Genomic DNA, 8,492 nt, shown 5'->3' on the forward strand with positions numbered 1-8,492 from the left:
CATTTAATATGACCAAACTATTAAAGACGACTCTTTCTAATCTTGCCTGCCATTGGAGTTACACCAATCATTTCATAGATATATTCGTTTAACATTTAGTTTCTAAGCGTCAAGCCACTCATTGACCTAAGTATTCTCATCTCGGCAACACTAAACTTAATTTTATGCTTCTCTTATACAAGCAAACATTTTGCGCCTTAAATGCATTGCATGTCTCACAACCATCTTATAAATTTTCTTTAGCCTAAGTGGTACTTCCAACCATAAAATAGGCCTGATGCATTCCTCAACTTCAACCAACCCACTTGAATTTTACTAAAAACATCTTGATATATATCACTATCACTTCGAACAGTAGACCTAAGATAACTAAAATGTTCATACATTTTAATGTTTTGACTACTCAAAGCCACAACTTTGCCAGTGAATCTATTAGAAATAAAATTACATTCCATGTATTCAGGTATAGATCTACTCAAACGAAGGTCTTTTAAGATTCTAATGTAGACTTATAAATTCATTTTTGTCCTAAACTTTTTTTCTAGTCTTATCTATAAGAAGAATATCATCAACATAAAGTATACACTAAGGTACATATTCCTATAGATGTTCAGTAAGAGCATAACTAACTAAAATAAAAAAATATGGGCTTAAAGCCGGTCCGTAATGTAATCCAACTGAAAAAAAAAAAAAAATATTAATTAACTTGAATATAAGTCATATCTATGCCTTTCTTGTCTAGAACTCTTCAAAAAATTTTTCTTGGAATCTTATTGTAAGCTTCTTCTAAATCAATAAAAATCATATGTTGATTGTCCTTACTATCTTTTTACTTCTCAATCAAACCTCTCAATAAATTTATAACTTCTATAGTAGACTTGCCTGACATAAATCCAAACTAATTGTGAGTAATCTTTGTATCATGTATGAACTTTTGTTCATTCAGTCTCTCACAATTTTAATGTATGACACTAACTTAATTCCTATATAATTTGCACGCTCTTGTGCATCCCCTTTATTCTTAAAAATGGGGACCAAAATACTCTTCTTCCACTCTTCAGACATTTTTTTAGTTTTTAAAATATTGTTAAAGATTTTAGTAAGCCAAAAAACTCTCAAATCTACTATATATTTTCACACTTCAATTATGATATCATCAGATCCTATAGACTTTCCACCCTTCGTTTTATTTAAAGCCTCATCAATTTCTTTTTTACTAATATGATGGTAAAAGTAAAATATTTTATTATTATTAACGATTTTAAGATCACTAAGGTCGATTGTATTTTCAGAAACTTTATTAAAAAGTTTATCCAAATAACTTATCCACCTATGTTGAATACTTTTTTCTAAGAATTTTTTTTTGATTTTCACCTTTAATACACTTTACTTGAGTTAAATCTTTGTTTTTCTTTTCTCTCTGTTTGACTAGTTTATACATATATTTTTTACCCTCTTTAATGTCCAATCTATTATAAAGATCACTAAAAACAAAATTTTTAGTTTAACAGATTGTTTTCTTAGACTCTCTACATGTTATTTTATATTTTTCCCAGTTCTCCATGCTTTTACATTTAAACAAATTTTTATAACATAACTTCTTATATTTTTCTTTTCTGACACATTAATATTCCACCACCAACTAGTTTTGTTTATAAAAATTTTTTCTTTTGATTCTGCAAGTATATCTTTTGCCACTTGTTTAATAGTATTTGCTACTTTATCTCACATAAAATTTGCTTTTCCATGAATATCCCAAATCTTGAAATTCTGAAGTTTACTCATAAAAATAATTTTATTTGTCTTTTAGATGCCTTCATCTAATTATACGACAATAATTTATAGTATTCTTCATTTTACAACTCGTCATCTTAAATTTTAGAACTAATAATCATCATTGAGTACTTAAATTCTCACTTGGAATGATCTTACAATCTTTACATTTTTGGTGATCTTTTCTCATAAGAAAATAATCAATTTGTGTTTTATTAGATCCATTCTCTTTTAAAAAGGTAGAGTTATATGAAGCCCAGCAGGGGGAAAAACCAACATTAAGAAGATTATAGAGTTATCCAAGATTAAGCTCAGTAGTGGGAAAAATAAATCAGGACATTATTCTAGAAACAAGAAATTCACTGACAGAAAGAGCATGAAACTAGGAATTACAGTTCACAATGACCTAGATTCCCTAACAAAAATAACAAATGATCTATCTAATGATAGAGAATTGTTACATAAATCAATCTATATTTGAAAAAATTGTAGGAAAAATTAAACTAGGATGAGCATAAAATAATCAATGACACAAAATCATGCACAATCTCACACAAAATTTTGCCTCAAAATTTTGTCTACAATTATGAAGAAACCTTGTCAAAAAGCTACCCATGCTCAACAATCACCCTCATATAAAAAATATAACAAAATAATTGAGAAAATAATGACTCATAAAGGCATAATCTTGAAAATTAAACACTAAAAGTACCTTGTTCTTTCCTCGACATCAAACTCCACCGGGTAAGGTCTACCCATTAAAATTGATGCACCGCCATTAGATTAGGCCAAGGCCTCTCAAACTTGCTCAAGCTTTTGGTTAAATTCCTTTTACGATATGGCACTTGATGGAGAATCCTTCATTTGTTGCTCATCTCTATTTGCCGAGGCAACTTCCCTCCTTTCAGCTGTGATGTGTATAATCTCCGGTTGATTGACTTCTTGAGAGGCTAACTTTGGTACTTGAGACAATGGTCATGGTGGTCATGGCTACAGTCATCTCTTCTATTATTTTCTCCAATAGAACAAGTAACATCATTTTATTCACATTCTCTTATATGCTCATTGACAGCTAATGCTTTAATCTCAATCCATATTTTCAAAAAATCTCAAGACCATACATTTTAATTCAAATTAAAAAAAAATTCTACAAAAATAGTAAAATTAGACAAAGGAACATTATTACTTACTGGTGCCGCTCGTTTTGCATGCCACCGATCTTCATTACATCAATTGTTGATGTCGTCATTGTTGTTGAGGAGTCACTAGTTTGTTTTTCATTATTTTACCCTTTTCTCAGAACAATTCTTCGTCCCAGATCATGCATATGAACTAAGAAATGAGAAATTGGAGGACTAGGGCAGGTAATAACGAAAACAAACAACATAAATGTATGAGAAGCCTTCATAAGGCAAATTTTTGCATTGATTGCTCTATAACATAACTCCAAACTAAGGTCACCTTGGTATGCTTTAAAGAAAAAACTAAGAAAGAAATCTTATGAAAGCAAACTACCGGAGAACTTTGTTTGATGTACCTATTCTAAGGTCCGTATCCTCCTATAAGAATAAGCCCCTATAGTTAATTACATCTTAAGCAGTCAAAATCACGTGGTGTAGACCGGCTACAGAGTCAGGTAATCATCTTGTCTTTCTTTCCATGATTGCAGGAATAACGGGTAAACTTCTAAGACCCAGTCTTGACTTAATCGGCTGGAGAACTGCGGTCCTGGTGGTGGTATGATTGGTGGTGACCATAGCAGTATCGACTCAGTTTCTCACGGAGCTAGACGGGAACCCAGGTAGGTGACTCTATAGTCGACCTACGTGATTTTCCAGCAGACCTAATATCCTTCAAAATTTCATTCTTCATATGAGGGGAAATGGCATGACCCACTCGTTTAAGTAATTCACTAACAGAACATCCTTCTTTAGTGGCAAGCCTTCTGAAGACTGCACTAACTCAGGTGATGGGGCTGAATTTCTTTCCCTTCTCACCATGTTCATGAGGTGATAGTAATGCGGCAGCAATCTTCCGGATACTCTCATATCCACAAGTATCTGTCAGAGGATGGAATCTACTCCCTCGTAGGAGTGGGTAAATTTCTGGTAACACTTCTTCAGCTTGAAGAGGCTCCTCCTCATCGGGTGTGCTCTCAGCAGTCTGGGCTTTGATGGCCCTCCAAATTCTTCTATTGCAGTTCCTCCTTTGAGTTCGTGTCAGTGGTACTGTCCTTGAGCTTGACCCGATCTCAAACACGGGTGGCGGAACAATTAATCATTCAGTCAAATCTTTGACAATCATCACTTCCTTCCCCTTAGCAGTAGCAGGGATAGCAGGCTTGATGACAGCAGCTTTAGCCTTCTTGCAGGCAGGGAAGTCTTGAAGGCAGCTCAAACAAAATTCTACAGACGGCTCTTGAACTTATGGGGCAGCGATCTTCATTACCACGAAGGGTGCTTTCCCAAGGATAACCTCGAGGTCTTCAAATCCAGCTCCAAACTTGATGGTGGGAGCGACATTACGGGCGTTGCGGTCCGTTGGCAGGTTGCAGGAAAAGGTCAGCGTTGGGTAGGCCATCGTAGCGGGCTTTAAAACAGAAAGTTTTAGGGTTAGCTATATGGCCAAAAAAAACCTTGTAATCTTTAGTGCAAGCATTGAAAGTAGAGGTCAATCCGTAGACCGGGCGGGTCTTAATTTACAGGTAATTTTAACATCTTTTTTCAAAAAGGTGTAAAAATTAATTAATAATTTAAAGTGCGCACAACACAATTCGATTTGGTTTAATTTGCGAAGCAGCAAATCAAATGTGAAAAGGAGTTGTGAAAAATTTTAGGACCCAGTGCAGGACCTAACTCAAGGCAAAAAAAAAAAAGCCCAGGTGAATTAATCTACCCACACACCTATTGGGGGTCCGCAATTAGACTTATGTAAAGTCCAAGTAAATTTAGACTTTAGTTGTTTTTTTTATGTGTAATTTAGATTTGAATTAAATCAATCCTTGATAAAAATTAGTTAAGAGTTAAACTTGATGTTGAGTCTCAAGCTGGGTTAACCAAGGTTTAATCTTATTGTCTCGAAGAATAAAAAAACAGAAATGGGTAAAGCACGCCAACAGAACAAGGGTAATTCGGTCCAAGAGGGACATGGACATATTACGGATGTGTGAGGAATTGACCCAAGGTAGGTTGGGTCGGTCTAATGGCTTAGTTGGACTGAGTTAACCAGATGTCACCGCCAGACTATTGCTACCACCACCTCCAATTCTCTGCAATTGTCGCAATGTCATTGGTTTCTTGTTAGGAGTGAGTCGCCACTCTATTTATCCATCTAGGACGTTGAACTATGAAATCACTGTACCTCAAATCATAGTTTAAAATGAAAGAGCACTGTACCTCAAATCATGTATCTATCCCGAAGGATAAGCACAATACTTGAGGATGAGGCTTGATCAAATAAACTAAGGAAAGTATGACGTCCATTTGGTCTGCGAAACCTTTGTATTTGCATGTCTAATTCCCAAGATTTTCATGCAAAGAAAATTATATGGAAGTCTCATAACCAGAGAGTTAGGTGTAATACCTATTCCGAGTTTCTCAATCTCCTATAAGAGGAAGCTCCTTTAATTAACTACATCTTTAGTAGTTAAAAATTACTTAAGAAAACTCCCAATTAAGGTTAAACATTTGTTCTAAAACAAATTTTAAGTGTCAAGGTCAAGGAAAGAAATGTTAATGCTCAATCCTAAAGGTAATAGATTTCTAAAAACCCAATATTACCCTAAACGTTTTGTTTTGTCATTTTATTTTGTTGATGTCATTTTGTTTTTTTTTTATTAATGTGGTTTGGTTGTGTTGATGTCGTTTTATTGTTTGAGATTCAATATTCCATCTTCAGAAAGTCGTCCCCACGAAATAGAGCTAGCACATTCTAATAACATGCAATGTAAATCTAAAACATGACTTGCCTTATGTCTTTAGCATACTGCTAAACAACATTAGCATGAAATTATGTTTTCATATGTTGATTTAGTTTGTTGAATAAATTTTAGACAAACCAGTCAAGATGTCTATGGCTCCGTCTTCTCGGAGTCCTCAGGGTGTTCATACCTACTTAGTCTGAAAGGTAATTAAACAAGGAAAGAAAGATTCTTGTCAGCAACTACAGATTGTGTCGTCCAAGAGATCTTTGTAGATTTAAACACTAGGGTTCAAGTTACATTCGGTGATCTTTGTTCATTAAATTTTAATTTAAGTTTTAGTGTCTTATTCAAATTTTAGAGGTTGAAAAATTTTAGGTTAGTTACTATTTATTAGCTAATTAATTTTTGTCATTTTGTTATTTATTTTTATTTGGGATGACGTGATCAGGATCCCATGTTTCCGTCGTCCTAGGTCATTAAGTTTGTGGTCTGATTAGTCATAAATGAATGAAAGATATTTTGTTAGCAACTATGGGTTACCTCCAAAATATCTTCTCAAACTAAGTTGTATTTTTAAAGTTACAGTTAAAGTTTTAATTTCTTTTACGGAGAATTTTAAGTCGCTTGAATTTTATGTTTGCTTGGTTTTGAGTTATATGTCGGTTGATTTTTTTGTCTAATTTAGATATGAGTCGAATCCTCAACTTTGAATTTAACTCGGGTTGATTGACTAAGTCTAATGTAAATTAGGCTTAGGGTATAGATCCGATGTAGGTTAGATCTCAGAGAATTTCTATTAAGTTTAAGGTAAGTTAAACTTATGATTCAGGTTCATTGTTAGTTGAACCTAAGAAAGGATGATTAAGTCTAATGTAGGTTAGATTTAAGATTTAGGTTTATTGTTGGCTTGGATTCAATTTAGGTTGAATCTAAGGCTTAAGGTCACTTAGGTTCAATTTAGGTAGAACCTAAATTTGGATGTCATTTAGGTTCAATTTAGGTAGAACCCAAGGTTTAATGTCACTTAGGTTCAATTTAGATAGAACCTAAAAATTAATGTCACTTAGGTTCAATTTAGGTAGAACCTAAGTTATAAGGTTTCTTAAGTTCAATTTAAGTAGAACCTAAGGTTTAATGTCACTTAGGTCCAATTTATGTAGAACCTAAGGTATTTTGGTTAAGTCTAATGTTGATTAGACTTAAAGTTTAGGTCTGATGTAGTTTGGACCTAGAGAAGTTTGAGTGAGTCTAATGTACGTTAGACTTAAAGTTTAGGTCCAATCTAGGTTGGACCTAAAGAAGTTTGGGCAAGTTGAGTTTAATTTAGGTTGAATCTAAGGTTTTAGATTCAATTTAAGTTTAAGCTAAGAGCTTTGAGGTGACTTAAGTTTAATTTAGGTTGAACTTAAGGGCTTGGGCTAGGTCCAATATGGGTTAAACCTAAGAATTTAGGTTGATTAAGTCTTAAGCATAATGTAGATAAGGCTTAAGATCTAATTAAATCTAATTAAGGTTACTTAATTAAGGTTTGAGGTTGATTTTAAGCCTAATGTAAGTAAGACTTAAGGTTTAATTATGTCTAAGTAGGGTTAGATTTAATCAAGGTTTAAGTTGATTTATGCCTAATGTAAGTAAGGCATATGGTTTAATTAAGTATAATTAGGATTAGACTTAATTAGGGTTTAAGTTGATTTAAGCGTAGTGTAAGTATGGCTTAAGGCTTAATTAAGTCCAATTAGGGTTAGATTTGATTAGGGTTTAAATTGATATAAGCCTAATGTAAGTAAGGCTTAAGGTTTAATTAAGTTTAATTAGGGTAAGACTTTATTAGTGTTTAAGTTGATTTAAGACTAATGTAAGTAAGGCTTAGGGTTCAATTAAGTCTAATTAAGATTAGACTTAATTAGGGTTTGAAGGTCACTTAAGCCTAATGTAGTTAATGCGTAAGGGTTAATTAAGTCTAATTAGGGTTAGACTTAATTAGGGATTAAGTTGGGTTTAAGTTAATTTAAGTCTAATGTATGTAAGGCTTAAGTCTTAATTAAATCTACTTAGGGTTAGACTTAATTATGGTTTAAAGGTCACTTAAGCCTAACGTAAGTAAGGCTTATGGGTTAATTACGTTTAATTAGAGTTAGACCTAATTATGGTTTAGGGTCATTTAAGCCTAATGTAAGCAAGGCATAAAGGTTAATTAAGTCTATTTAGGCTTAAACTTAATTAGGGTTTAAATTGATTTAAGCCTAATATAAGTAAAGCTTAAGTTTTAATTAAGTCTAATTAAAGTTAGTCTTAATTATGGTTTAAAGGTCATTTAAGCCTAATGCAAGTAGAGCTTAAGGGCTAATTAGACCTAATTAGGGTTAGACCTAATAATGGTTTGAGGTCACTTAAGTCTAATGTAAGTAAGGCTTAAGGGTTAATTAAGTCCAATTAGGGTTAGACTCGGTTAAGGTTTAAAGGTCACTTAAGCCTAATGTAAGTAAGGATTAAAAGTTAATTAAGTTTAATTAGGGTTAGACATAGGGTCTGTTTGGGGCAGCTTATAATTGCGGGCGGCGTTTTCAAAATTTCGCCAAACCATTTGGTTCGTGTGTTTGCCAGCTTATCCGAAACTGTGTTTGAGTTTTTACATTAAATGCAGGCCGCGGGTCGGCCCCTGCGGCCGGCCCACTGGCCGCATTTTCGGGTAAGCAGCTTATTCTGATTAAGAAAGGCCTAATATATTAATTAGGACTAATATGGGTGCCGAATGTAAAGGGTTAAGGTTTAATTAAGTCTAATTAGGGTTAGAATT

This window comes from Phalaenopsis equestris, unplaced genomic scaffold (assembly GCF_001263595.1).
Source record: "Phalaenopsis equestris unplaced genomic scaffold, ASM126359v1 Scaffold227736, whole genome shotgun sequence".
Taxonomy (NCBI): domain Eukaryota; kingdom Viridiplantae; phylum Streptophyta; class Magnoliopsida; order Asparagales; family Orchidaceae; genus Phalaenopsis; species Phalaenopsis equestris.